The following is a 15,152-nucleotide window of genomic DNA, read 5'->3' on the forward strand; positions in this document are numbered from 1 at the left end:
GTCCCGCCTAAGGCTGCCAATAAACGTGCTCTTGAGTTGGGAATCCAATATATAACAACCAAGCTTTAAAAAAAATAGCACGACATGGCCGGCCACACTATGGCTGGCCTCGTGACAAGAATGAGTGGGCGCTGGCATGCACTGAGGGTGCCACGTGCCCCAGTGTGGTGGGCCCCGCCGCCATCACAACCACCTCTAGCACCCCCTCACTACCTTTTCCTTTCTCTCTCCCTTTAAATCTCTCTTTTTTATCTTTTCTCCTCTCGGTCTCTTTCTCTCTTCTCTCTCTTTTTCCTCCTCCCCGTCGGCGCCGACAGCAGCTGCTGCTGCTACTACCGCCATCGATGCCGTCGACATTGACACTAGTGAGCCTCCTCCTTCTCTCTCTATCTATCTATATCTATTTCTCTCTCTTTCTCTCTCGGGTTTGCCGAAATCGAGCCGCCGACAAGAGGCCAGCATTTGGCTAGCCAGCAGTAGCCGAGCCTCTCCCCGTCGACCCGGCTCTCCTCCCTCCCCTCCTCTTTCTCCTCTTTCTCCTCTTTCTCCTCTTCTTCTTCCTTCCTTCCTTCCTTTCTTTCTTTCTTTTCTTCTTCCTTTCTTCTTCTCCTTTCTCGGTTTCTCCTACTCCTCTTGTTGTTGGGTCGAGCCCAGCACTATAGCAAAGAGAATTTTTATTATTATTAATTTTCTATTCTTCTTTTCTTTTTCTATTAATTATATAATTATTTTCTAATATTACGTAAATTAGTTTATTTAGGTAATTAATTATTTTGATAATTGACACTCACTAATATAATTTTAGCTAAGTATAATTAGTATAATAATTTATTAATTATAATTGTTAGTATTCGTATATAAAGATAGCTATAGCTATACATTGTTATTAAATTAATATCTATAGATATATTAATAATAATCTAATATTCATGTTTATATTGTATATAACTATTTTAGCATTTTATTATTATATACTGTTTTGTATTAAATGAAATACTAAGCTATGATAATTATTTTTATATAAATGGATAATAATTATTTTTTGTATAACTAGTTACTAGTTAGTAAGAGTAGTAGTTTCAAAATAATTGAATCGTACTTAGTTATTGTATTTACATATATTTTTAATTATATTATTGTATATCTAATTCTTTTATGCTTAAAGAGATTAACTATTATATGCCTAATATATAATTAGAATAAGATTATCATAATTATATATATATATATGTAAACTGAGTTATTTAATAAAACCTAATACTTTATTATATTTTACACTAGTGAATTCTAAATCGGATAAACGGCTAAGATCATATTACTTAAATATTTTCAGATCTCAAACCCTCTTATTTGATACCCCGTTGATTTTACTAGTGATGAGTTGACTCTCGTTAACGGATGTGAGCGATACGTGATTCATGTCTTATAATCCGACTATGAGTAATTTTATCCCCTAGATGCCTATATCAAATTATGATATATTATATAATTATGTGTATGCATGTTTGGCCTCCAACATGATTATATAATATTATCTAGAGATAATTTCAGTCGAGCATATTTTATCATTCATGTGAGTAGACTAATATTGGATATGAATATGTTGATGATATATATAGAGATGATTAGACATGACTATACTATTATAACTTTATATCGAGATGATCTGTAGCATGAGTATGTATGTAACGCCCCCGCCCGACACGAGCACGTGCACGCCCACGTGCCCACACAGCACGCGCGGCGCACGCGACAAGTCGGGCGAGCACATATACTCTCCTGTGCATATATAATCATGATATCATCAAATAAAATATGCTAACCTATCCATGATCACGTAATCAATCACCAAATAAATCATACTATTAACTAAATAAACCTGTTAACATATGAATATTTAAGTTCACAATAATATACACTAGACCACTACGTAATCTAGTAGGACCCACACAGGCCACAATAAACCATCAAGATACAACTAAAATAACTAATACAAGAGTACACTATGATTCGCCCTGTATTATACAAATCATCGTCTAATGCAAAAGAGTACAAATATCAAATACAAGTATAACTCAATTTCTATATAAACTATCATCTATAGCTCACCTCATCATCGTTCTAAGATATCTTCTCAAGATATCTCAAGTCGTTATCACATACTACATATCTGAGGGGGGTTAGAAAAAAATAAAGAGTGTAATAAGTAAAAGGCTCAATGAGACCTTATCCCGAATCAGTAATGTCAAATAGAGAGTAAATCATGTATTGGATAATATGAATCAGAAAGAGCATCATATCATAAATGAATATATAATGTATCCTCAGTAATATAAATGAAAAGTAGATAACATGCCATGATCGATAAAAGTATATATAATCCTCGACAATGAATAAACAAATCTCCATATCATACTATCATCACACCTTTCTCTCAAATACGACACATGATGCATGCCGACCATGACCATGCTATGATATCAAATATAATCATATATGATGTATATTGATCACTCGATAATCAGATAATTAAATGATGATAAAATCATATGCATTTCTCAACATCTCGGTCATCAATGTCAGCTCTATATGTCATCATCATACTATCAAAGAAAAATATTCACCAAATATTTTTTCGTAGTCAGAAAATTACGAAACTAAGATTAATCGATCCATAACTTCCTAATCTACGCTTTTCGTATTTATGCTCTTAGCAGGTTCAAACTGCAACTAAGACAAAAATACAATATAGTCAGGATGAAGGTGGTGGTAATAGGTGGAGTGAATGTTAGGGTTAGGAATGATAATGAAGATGAGGGTGGATGGTTGATATAGTTTAAAGGATAAAGACGAAGGGAAAGAAGTGGTCGAGATCCCAAGAAAGGGGGAGGACTTGATAGACGAGAGAGATTAGAAGTTAAGAGAAACCTTGCTAACGGTAGAGATTGTAGGTTAGTGAAGAAGGAGGAGGGAGTTTAGGGTAGAGAGAGGATAGAGGAGGCAAGAAACCAATATTCCAATCGCATTCTAATTTGGCTGCCATCCGCACATTTATAGAGGCTAGATAACAAGCCAAAATAATAATTATTAACCCTAATTCTAGTGCTCTCCCATCGATCACGTTCGAACGTGCCCGATCGCGTTCGAACGCACAAAAGGCGTTCTCTGTCGATGCGAACCTGGTGCAGGCGTTCAAAAGGCGTTCATCAATTTCCAATTTTGAAAAACAACCTTAGAATCCAATATGAAGATCTTTTATCAAACAATTTCTCTAATCCGCCTACCATTTTTACTTGAGAACAAAACTTTAATTCTAATATGAAACAACTGAAACCCCGCCATCAAATACACGTGCCTCCCATGTGGCTGGAACCCTCATGACCTGTTGGTCAAATTTCTACACAATAATAAGATAAAGACCCCCATATTTTTACAAATAATACAACAAAACAAACACAAAATACCACAAGCCATAATAAGTCACAAAATATATATATCCATACAACTTAAATAGGGTAAATACCTGTGTACCACAGTGAAATAGATAAAAGAGACTATGAACAACTTTTCACCAGCTCCTTGCGAGCTCAGGGTCATCAACTAATTTGAAAATATTTCCACAAAAGGTGGTGAGCACAAAGCCCAACAAGTATGCACCTCTATAGTCTAAAAGTAGTGTAAGAAAAGATGTCACAAAATATGCATGGGTAATATAACCATAATAATGCATCCATGCAACATATTTATCATGTTCATATCTATAACTCACATATAATAATAGGAGAATATATAATATGGATCGTTTAAGCTATCAGATCTTTACTCTCATGCTCCCACAAAGCCATAAATCATTATGATATGCTCATCGAGCTATCCACCACATAATAAACACATGCTCACCAATCATCTCATACATTGAGGAAGGATAGACATCTTGTGATACTATCGCTCGTATATGTATGGCGACGCTGTATATGACTGGTTGTTTGTGGCCAACAGACTAATGACCCCAATTGTAAGCCCATATCTCCCTCTCTACAATCATCACCGCCCATAGTGGGATAGTCAAGAACCCTCAGCTCATCAATGGACGCCATGACATTGCGTTATCGGGTACCACTAGGTCTAAGACCCCTACCTCCCAATCATAGTTTCATATCACCAGTGTCTAATATCTGACAGGGCAGTGTGATCGCCTGAATGCCACTCAAGCTAATGAGCTCAAGTGTAGACCATTTATCTTATAGGCACCATACAATGAACTCTACCTTTAACCCCGGATTGAGTTAGTGAGGGGTATTGTCTAGTTCGGACTTAACTATGTGGTAATACATACAAGTAATGCAATGATCACATCATTAATCAAATATCATATACATCAAAGTTATCATACTTGAATATGCACCAACAATCCATAAATAACCATGAAGCAATAAGTAAATATGATAATGTTGAACAACAAATAAATTATTTGCACACATATGATTTGCATATCAAAGTCAACATCATATCAATATTATACTATTCTTAGACTACGGAGAATTTACTTGCTTGATATCACTTCTAAGTAAACTCACTCCAACTATGCCACGGGATAGTCCTCGCATAGTACTGGATTTACCTTAATAATTAAAGTAGCAACATAAACACATCTTTCACTAGTTAATTAATAATCCTACTAACCACAAATACTTGTATGAGTAGGTCCACCTAGGATTTTCTTATATTTATTTATCCGATAGAGTTAGTATATTGATTACAATGATTTGACACACTATTAGGGTTCACTAATGTGATTATCATTACATTTACCGCTTCACCCATTATTGTCTATTTAAATTAAAAAGAATAGACTACATTCAATTAACTTACTTTATTGAATATAAAAGCACCTCTAATATATTTACCAAATTTTAATTATAATTAAATTCCCATTAAAAGCAAATTCATAGAAATACTCACATGCCACTGCCTCATTTTATTAATATCACAATTATTATGGCTAACTAGACTACTTTCCAAAGGTGATCAATACTTAAAGCTCAATTGACAATAATAATGAATAAGATGATTAACATAAATTTAAATAATTGAAGTGCTACTAATCTGTTTGGACCAGCTCAAGGCTAAGCACACATCCCTTAAGAATGGGCCCGAAGCCCCGAGGCAACTAGGCCTAAAAGCCGCACCTAGCCCACCCACTAGAACTGGGCTGGGCCGCACCCAACCTAACCCACCTACACTAACCCAAAGACAGGCCCAAAATCTAATCTAGCCAAGATTCCACTTGGGATAGGTTGCAACCCAACCCAACTCGAGCTAGGCTAGGCTGCACCCCAGCCAACTCACACTCACCTCCTCCTCTCTCACTCGACAGCAAACTCACTAAGGGAGGAGATGGTTGCCGATGGCGAGGAAGAGCTGCTCGATGGAGAGCCGAGGGAAACAATAAGGAAAGTTTGAATCAAGCATAACGAGGAAGTCGACAAGGACCAATGATCAACAAGCCAAGGTGCCCGGCGGCAACGTTTGCTAAAACAACCCAATGAGCCATAAGAGCCTCATTAGACGGTTGCTCAAGCTCCCATGACAGGAGGGGAATGCGATCGATCTAAGAGAGAGGGGACACATCGTCCCCGGTGGTCGGAAAAGCCTTGAGAAATCGGCGACGGGAGACTAACTTAACTATAATAAGAGTCACTGAAGAGGCATAATTAAACCTCTCTAGCTAGCTCAGCAAACTTCTTTAGCCCTTCAAGAGGAATGAGGGCTATATGGCAATTAAATAATATTCCAGATTAATGGAGAAGCCCTCACTAATTCCAATTGTTAACTTCCAATCGTAATGCCTAAGCCATTTTTCAAATCAATTGATCGATTAGTGTGGACCAAGGCTATCAAATCTAAAAGAGTGGGTCTAATCAAAAGAGATAAATTATTTGCTAATACGTGTTGGCCATGCTAAGGATTTTGGCCTCAATAGTAAATACTCTTTCCATATCTTTTCCTTTCCAAAATAATCTAATTCTCATTAAGGTTTTCAAAATACTACAAATTTGATTGTCAGCCTTCGCAATCACAAAATTTCATAAATTCCTAACCCGCTGACCAAAATAGAAATATGATCATTCGTTATTTACTCAAGTTCACAAAGTGAAGAAAAAGAAATATGTGCCATAGTCTAATTCAATAGGTTCTAGTAGTGAACATAACCTAAAGTAGTTATAACACAGTAGTTCGAGCTGCAATAGATAATTTTCACAAAAATAATTTATCCAAATAATAGGGGGATTTCAAACTAATAAACAACAAAAAAAAAGTAAGATATTTTTTCGCATATATATTTTTAAGAATCTTTTATTTATTTGTATGCTCCTCTAAATTGATATTTGTATTTATACTTTTGAAAACACACCATTTTTTTATGTATAATTTTTAAAATTCTTTCTTTTTGTGTGAATATTTCTTAAAGTTTTAATACAAAAAGATAAAAATATCTTTATTCTAAATTTTAAGTATTTCACTTAGTTAAGGATAATTTTGTCATATTTAATTAAATCATATAAGACTTAACTTAAAATGCAACTACGAGGTTATTTATACATATTAACATATAAAAGGTTATATGAAATGTCAGTTTTAGAGGGGGCCATATAAGTCACTAAATTTTTTTTTGAAAGTTCGCACGCAAAAGAAAACCCTCAAATTTTTATTTTTTATAGATGGAGCTCTTCTTGGCTATCCCCATGGGCTAGATCTAGGGAGTGTAAACAAAACCGAGCTTGAGTGAGTTGGACTCATAGCTAGATGTGCTTATTTAAGTTTAACGGTTGAAGGTCGATATTAATAAAAAAAAATTTGAAAAGCCAAATATTTAAAAAATATAAATGCTATAAGGTAAAATTAGCTCATACAAATATACAATGATACAAATAAATAATTAATATAAAAATTCTAATAATCTATGTGAACATATATATATATATATATATATATATATGTATATAAGTATCGAGTCTAATCGAGCCGAGCCCACTTTTGACAGCCCTAGCCCAGATCCATCCTAAGTATCAATGGACTTGGTCGGATCTTGGGGCACGGTGACGTGGAGGGTTTATAATTACCGGATGATATATAATACCCTTCTCTCGATACAAAGGCTCCTAGTTGGCCACCTTTTATAGTTAGGATTAGGGTTTTTTTGTTTCGTATTTTCTCAGGAGGGGAGCGCGCGAGGGAGAGCAACAGAGAAGAGAAATACCTACCCGCCGCGCCGCTGCTTGTCTGCCACAATGGGTAAGCAAAACCCTCGTTTCTCCCCCTTCGATCACCCGTTTATCGGATTAAAACCTATAGATCCCTTCGATTCTTTGTCGGAACAGACTCCAATGGCGTCCTCTTATTTCGCGCGCAGGTATCTCTCGAGACTCCATGCACAAGAGGCGGGCCACCGGAGGGAAGAAGAAGGCCTGGAGGAAGAAGAGGAAGTAAGCCTTCATTTATCTGTCCCTAAACCCTAGATCCGATCGTAGAATATGAACATTGCGATCTGTAGCTGTTTTTTATTAGAAAGTTTGAAACTTTGCTATGGTGATGTTGATTGATTTGGATTTTGGGGCTTGTTTATGGAAGGTATGAGATGGGTCGGCAGCCGGCGAACACGAAGCTGTCGAGCAACAAGACTGTTAGAAGGGTCAGGGTTAGAGGAGGCAACGTGAAATGGAGAGCCCTCAGGTTGGACACTGGGAACTACTCCTGGGGAAGCGAAGCTGTGACCCGCAAAACCCGTATCCTTGATGTGGTGTACAATGCCTCGAACAATGAGCTTGTGAGGACGCAGACTCTTGTGAAGAGTGCCATTGTGCAGGTGGATGCTGCACCTTTCAAGCAGTGGTATCTCCAGCACTATGGCGTTGAGATTGGTAGGAAGAAGAAGGGTCCTGCTGTTGCTGTCACCAAGAAGGATGCTACTGAGGTACCTCATGCTTGATTCCTTGCGATATTTTCCCAAATTTTGGATGTATTTATTGCATATAACCTGTCTCATAACTATTGTCTATTTTTTCTTAGATTTATTTTTTTAAGTGTAGTTCAACTTTACCTTGTCTTCTAGTATAATTGTACGCTATTTTATTAGTTGGAATTGAACACATTCTCTTAATATTTGATGAGGTGTTATGCATTGTTGTGGCTAAAGATTGATAAGTAGTTGGTACTAGGGGGGTCAAAAGTTGACCTGATCCAGTAACTTGATATAATATCTCAACTTTTAAATAGGTTTGCATTTAGTCTAATCAGGTTTGAGTCGCAAATGAGACAATCTGTTTAACTCGATTATTAAAAGGGTCGTGTTCATATTTTTTACCTCAACTGCTTATGACCTGACGTACCAATCTGTTTATGACTCGATAACTCGTTTATGATTTGATAACATGTTTTATGACTCAATAACTCCATTATGATTTGACTAACCCATTTAAAATCTGACTAACTCAATTATTAACTTACTAATCTATTTATAATACAAAAAACTCATTTTATAACTCGAAGAAGTTAGTTTATAACTCAAATAACTTATATAAATTTGAATAATTTGTGCTATTCAATAACTTATTTATGACCCATATAACTTGGCTAATAAACAAGTTGTATTCGTGTTTATCATAGTTCCCAATTTTGGCCGATACATAGTCGATCCTGATCCGGGCTGAAACAAGTCGATTGGCTAGTTTTGGCCCTGTAGCAGCAGCTGCCGCTACCGGCTGCTGCTGACAGCAACAACCAGTAGCTACAAAGAGAGAGGGGGAGAGACCAGCAGCTACAATGTCAATTAGTACTTTTGTTTAATTTTTAGGGCTCATATGTAAATAATTATTATTTTCTTTTTTTTTGTCATGTTTTTTAAATTTTAAAAATTTTCTTGCATTTTAAAAAAATATTTAAAATTTTTTGTAATTAAAAAAATCCAATTCGATCCGGACAACTGATACAGCCAAGCCGATCTGGCCAATACATATCGTTTTCCCGGAAGGCCGATCCTAATCCCGATCCCGATCTCGATTTTTCGAACCTTATTTTTAACTTGTTGCTTCATAATTGACATTGAACTGTTAGTATTAGTTTCTTTTTGTGTCAGGCATAGGTTCATTTTTTGGTAGCTTCTACTTGTTAAGAATCCTTTAAGGAAGTGTTTAGTTTTGATAATAAAATTCCATTTTTATTAACCGGTCTCTTCTTTTTTTGGTTTTTCCCTTTTGTTTCTTTCATTTAGTATCCAAAATATTTTTTCTTTTATGATATATCTCTTAATTAGCTTCCCATTAGTGGAAGAAGAAAGAACAATAAGTTGTTAATTAGGAAGTGATGCAAAAGAATAACCTCACTTCTGTTGTTTGGTCATTGTTCTAATATACTCCATTCAGTTGCTATTTAAGTTGGCCCGGCCTTACATTATGAATACTTTTTTGATAGTTTGTAAAAGAGTAGAAATTTTGATGGAGGTACAATCACAATTGAAGGACATGATTTTAAAATATGAATGTTTGTTCCATTTTTTTCAAGCAAGTTTATCCTAAGGATGTTTGAAATCAATGCAATCATTTGTATTCTACTAATGTTTGAAATCAAAAGATACTTATCTGGATCTAGAAGAAGCATTGAGAAGATATTTTACTGGAGGAAACATAGGCAGTGTTTCTTGTATCATAGGCTTTTTGCCTAACTCTGTTAAAGCAGAACTTCATCAAGTAACAGCCTCAAGCGACTATAACATATGCATGTAGGAAACATAGGCAGTGTTCTTACTGGCATACTAAACTGCCTTTAATTAAACTTATGTGGAAATACCTTTATTTAATTTTTGTTGTTTGGTATGCATTGAAGCGCATCCTAGGTGATAGCTACTTCTTATTTTGTTTGTACAGGGGCAGGAAGGTGATGGTACTGTAGATGAAGCAAAGAAGAGCAACCATGTTACAAGGAAGTTGGAGAAGCGCCAGCAGGGTCGTAATCTTGATTCTCATGTTGAAGAGCAGTTTGGTACGGGAGATTGTTGGCTTGCATTTCTTCTCGTCCGGGTCAATGTGGAAGATCTGATGGGTAAGCAAAATGGCTATTTTCTTTTTCCCTTGTGTTAATTTCACACTGACTGCTGTATTTCTCTTCTGATATTGCCGAACAGATATATCTTGGAAGGTAAGGAGCTGGAGTTTTATATGAAAAAGATTCAGAGGAAGAAAGGCAAAGGTGGTTCGGGTGCTGCTGCTTGAGTGAACTTGGGACAAGTTAAAGTTGTCGTCATGTTCAAAGTTGTCTGATCTATAATTTTTTTCTAAGATTGGAAGTTGAGAACCAAGTTATACGTCTCTCAAAGATTTTGAAAATGCATTTTATCTTTTCTCATTGTAAAAACACTTGCTCAGTTATGTTATCCGATTGGATTGTCACTTTTGAGCTTTTCTAGACAATGCTCTGTTTAGGGTAAGAAGATGTTGAGCACATTTCACTATTCTATGTAGGGAGAGAAGTTTTGGTAGATCATACAATAAATTATTCTGTATGCAATTGTCATACAATACAATTGACATTGTTTGCTGCAGTTCAACAACAGAGCTTAGTTGTTTTGCATAAACTCTTCTCGAATTATTCCTGTCCTAAAAATTTAGACTTATTATGCAAGTGCCATTATGAGAAGCACCTCATTGCATTTGAAAAATACATGCAGTTTGTAAAGAATGGAAAGTGTTGTTTAGATTTCTTATGAGAAATAACCAGTGTAGAGCTGGTCATTTTTTTTTTTCCATGATCTGTATTAGCACGTAAGAACTTGCAATGAATTTACTTTGCCGTTTAAAACTTTGATTTTCACCATTTACAAAGTGCACCTTAGGTTCGTTCAAAAACATAATAAATTCCTTGTTTAATAAAAGTTTTGTTCTGTTAAATAAATTTCACCTTCCAGTTTGAATGAAAATCAGTATATCTTTTTGAACTTTTTTTTACCCCTATCACTGAGCCTATTAAACTTTGGATTAAATATATTTTATCTTCGTACATTTATGGTCAAAATTATTTTACTCTATACTTTAAAAAATTTCAAACTAGTTCATATATTTATAATTAAAGTGAAATTATTAGTTTTTTCATTAAACTTAATTAAATAATGCTAAAATGATTAAAATGTCGTTATCTTGTTTGTTAGAGAAGAAATGCAGGTTTAAAATAATACAACTAAATAATTAAAGTAGCCATGATACTCAATTAAATTTAATAGAAAAATTAACAGTCTCACTTTAGTTATAAGTAGACATACTAGTTTGAGATTTTTTTGAACTACACAAAGTAAAATAATTTTAACTCTAAACTTTTAATTGGGACTATAACTATAGATAATAATAGAGATGGTAAAATTATCTAGATAACCTTGTGTTCTATTAAACAGATATTGATTGAGACAGAAATTTTAGGGATGGTTAGTAACAAAAATGATTACTAACAAGAGTATGAATTGTACGAGATTGTAAACATAATTCCGTCTCATAACAATGGACTTTGATGGTATTTAACTGGGCGTAGCTCACTCTTCTCACGGAAAAAAATAAAATGGTTGATTGGTTTCTATATGTCTAATAGTAGTTTTGGTGTGATTGAGCTACTCTCTCTTTCCCGACATACCACCAAGAGATTAGAGAGTTTTTAACCAAACTAAGCCTATTCTAATATTTTTATTGAAATGAACTATTCCTTAAATTTATTATCAAATGAAGTCTAATTTACTGTAACCCTAATAAAAATGCTAACTAATCAATATTTTATCTTTAAGTAAAAATGCTAATTAATTCAGTATTTTTATATAGTCCTAAAATGCTGAATTGATCAGCGTTTATGTATATACTTTTTTTTTTAACTTAATTTTTTAGGAGTTAAGGAAAAAAATTACTACGGTGAATTAGACTCTATTCGGTAATAAGTTTAAGAGATAACTTATTTTGATAAAAAAAATAAAAAAAGATTAGTTTGGTCAAAAACTTGTGATTAGATATATAAAATTTATGTCTAATTAGTGGTACAGTAGCGACGGACCCATACTTTTTTCTAAGAGGAAGCAAAGTTGTGAGTGACCATTAATAATTTTATCTAAAAATTATTATATAATAAATTGACATTGTCCCTTTGCAAATATAATTTTCTAATTTTACCTTATAAAAGTAGGTGGTAGGCAGATCTTTTAATTCTTAATCAATGATTTAGAGATTTTCTTATTGTCAGTTTCTCAACCAATTTTTTCAAAAGGTGTTACTCATTTTCTAATGCCTCGCTTGATTCTTGAATAAATTTATACAATAATTTATATTTAATTAATAATTATAAATACATATATTACTTATAATAGAAATCTTATTTAAAAAGCCTACATAATTTTTATTGAATCCTTTGTCTATGATAAAATTTTATGTATAACTTATCACGTAACTTTTCTTATATAAGATTTTGACCAATATACGAATAAGTGGGTGTTTGATTGTAAAATATATTTAAGAGAGTCATAATTGATTAAAAGATATCCCTTTCAAGAGTCCATATTTATTAAAATAGTAATATAATATATATTTATATTATGTATTTTAAATCACTTAATAGGTTCTCTTAGTGTTATTATATTTTAATAAAAAATATATGGTTAACAACTCTCATCGAGATCTTTAAAATAAGATTAATATCTAATAATTTCAGAAGTAATTTTAAGTTACTAATTTTTTAATTAAACAATTAAAATTAAATTACACGAAATAAATATCAAAATAAGCATTACACGTTATTAACTAAAAATATAAAATTACATTACACAATATAAACAGTAATTAACATTTGATAATAAAAATAATAAATATTTAATAGTTTGGTAAGTCATCTCCATAGCTACCGGTTTGATGTATTTCATGTTTGATATATTTTAATATTTAGTATTTACATTGAAAAATAATTTTAAGTAATTATATTTTAGGACACATCGATTTTAAATAATAATAAAAATATTTATTTTATAATAATAAAAAATAAAAAATTTAAATTTACTCAAAAATAATTTAATATTAGACTCAAGACGTGCTTGCCGAGAAGAGCGCGTTTCGCCGTGCGAAGGCAGCAAACTCCCCAATCGCCTTCCTCCTTTGGGCTTGTTACCATTTCCGAGCTAATGAGGTGCAACCCACATTGATCTGCACTCTTCTCCCAAATGAAGGACCTAGCAATCTTCTCAATCTCATCCAAAACTGAATTCGGGATACAAGTGGAACCCATCCAGTAGTAGGGAATGGATGAGAGCGTGAACTTGACAAGAGATATTCTCCTTGCTAGAGAGAGAGAGTGTGTTGTGTTTCCAACAAGCTAGTTTCTGGCAAACTCTCTCTATAAGATCCCGAAGCCTAATAACCAGAATAAGATGACTAGAGATTTCGATACCTAAATAGGTAAAAGGCATAGTAGCCAGTTCAAGGTTTAATCGAAGACCAATTTTTTTCAAACATCCTTCTACAAGACTCATACTCCAGCCACCCAAGCTCAAAACGAAAAGGCCTCTTCCAGCCGTACCCTAAGTCTGTCTTCCCCGGACTGGTTGTTGCACTAGGTAAATGGTACCCCAGCAAAACCTAAGTCGAGGCCCACCTTATCCACAAAGTTCCTATATCCCCTAGCTTTAGGATCCAAGATTACTTACTTGCGCCACACTTTTCTTTTCTTCAGTTAAGAGGAAATCATTAAAGTCCCCGGCCACAACTCATGGCAAGTTTGCTGGAGCAGATGTGGCTAACTCTTTCCACAACTTAGCCTACTCATTCACGTCATTGCTAGCATACACAATAGACATCCTCCAAGTTTTACCATTTTTAGGTAAGATGACTAGGTGCATAGGATATCTTGATACTGCCATGATGTCCACCCAGTCCACTAGATCCTTCCACAAAACAATCATCCCCCCCCTCCCGAGGCACCTAGGGCAGGGCACACTAAAATAAAATGAGACCAAGCTCTCCTCAGTGCCCTAGCCACTATCTCACTTTTCCTCCGGAGTTTCTAGCAAGCATAGAAAGTCCAAACCATGTCCCTCTGCAGTTCCAGATTACCGCTTTCATGTTAACCAAGCACCTAAGAGAATGGAGGACACTAGGCATTCCTCCCTCGTTTGGCAGGCATGCCCCTACCCATTGCTTTATCCAAATCCATTTCCTCATTCCCAGATTCGCCAGCAGCTTTCGCGACTTGGGAATCGGCCACATACACAACAACGACTTGTGGGTTAGGTAGATTCTGTTCCATCTGGTCTTCCTTGGACTCTTTAGGATCACAGGTCAATCCCCTCTTGACCTGTTCCACAACCCTGACATGAGACTTCAGAGACTACATCACTATTTCAGGTGTAGGCCCTTTCCTAAGGGAGGTGATCCCATCCTGGACTATCCCCTTCTGGTATATTTCTAAGGGGATGAAAATCTTGTTAAAATTTGTCTTTGCTGCTTTCACTGTTTTGACAAAGGAGCTTTTGGCTAGCCGAATGCACCCATCACCGATATGGATGGTTATCCCATCAACCGTTGCCACATAAGTCGTGCCATATTGATTCCTGCTAGGATGTCCATCTGTTGGACTCTTGATCCTTTGCATGGCCTCGGAGGGATCAGTGACCCCTACATCTTTCTTGCTGGCCTTGGGCCTCACGCCCTCAATTAATGCACTCTTAGATGTGGATGCTAGGACAACTACTTTGGTCTGGGGTTGCTCAGTGCTATCTCTTTCACTAGAAGGAGCTAAGAGTGACATTTTGTCCACCTTAGCCTCTAGTGACTCCTCATGTTTCAGAATTCCTTTTCCTTTTTCAGCTCTAGTTAGGCGACTCTGGTTTGAAGGGGATCGATCTTCTATCTTGAGCAGACCCCATTTGCTTGTGCACTTCTCCATATTTTGTCGTAGTGCCTCCTCCCGAGGTGCCAAAGGCTCCAAGTCGTCTTTGTCTCACCTCATTGAGCTTCTCGAACCCCACCTTGTGTTCTCACCTTGCTTGCTGGAGGTACCTTTGTCTTGGCTTATCGTGGAATTGACTCGCTGCTCGCCATCTTGGCTTCCATGGGCTTAGACCGCCTTGACACTTTCGTCCA

At 35.3% G+C, this 15,152-nt stretch overlaps 1 pseudogene; it reads left to right on the forward strand.

Moving 5' to 3' along the window:
• The first annotated feature begins 7,170 nt into the window (after positions 1–7,170).
• LOC140792580 (small ribosomal subunit protein eS8-like) lies at positions 7,171–10,606 on the forward strand (annotated as a pseudogene).
• The last annotated feature ends 4,546 nt before the right edge of the window (positions 10,607–15,152 follow it).

The sequence above is a fragment of the Typha latifolia genome, chromosome 7 (assembly GCF_019914945.1).
Source record: "Typha latifolia isolate L0001 chromosome 7, TyphaL0001v2, whole genome shotgun sequence".
In the NCBI taxonomy this organism is placed as follows: Eukaryota; Viridiplantae; Streptophyta; class Magnoliopsida; order Poales; family Typhaceae; genus Typha; species Typha latifolia.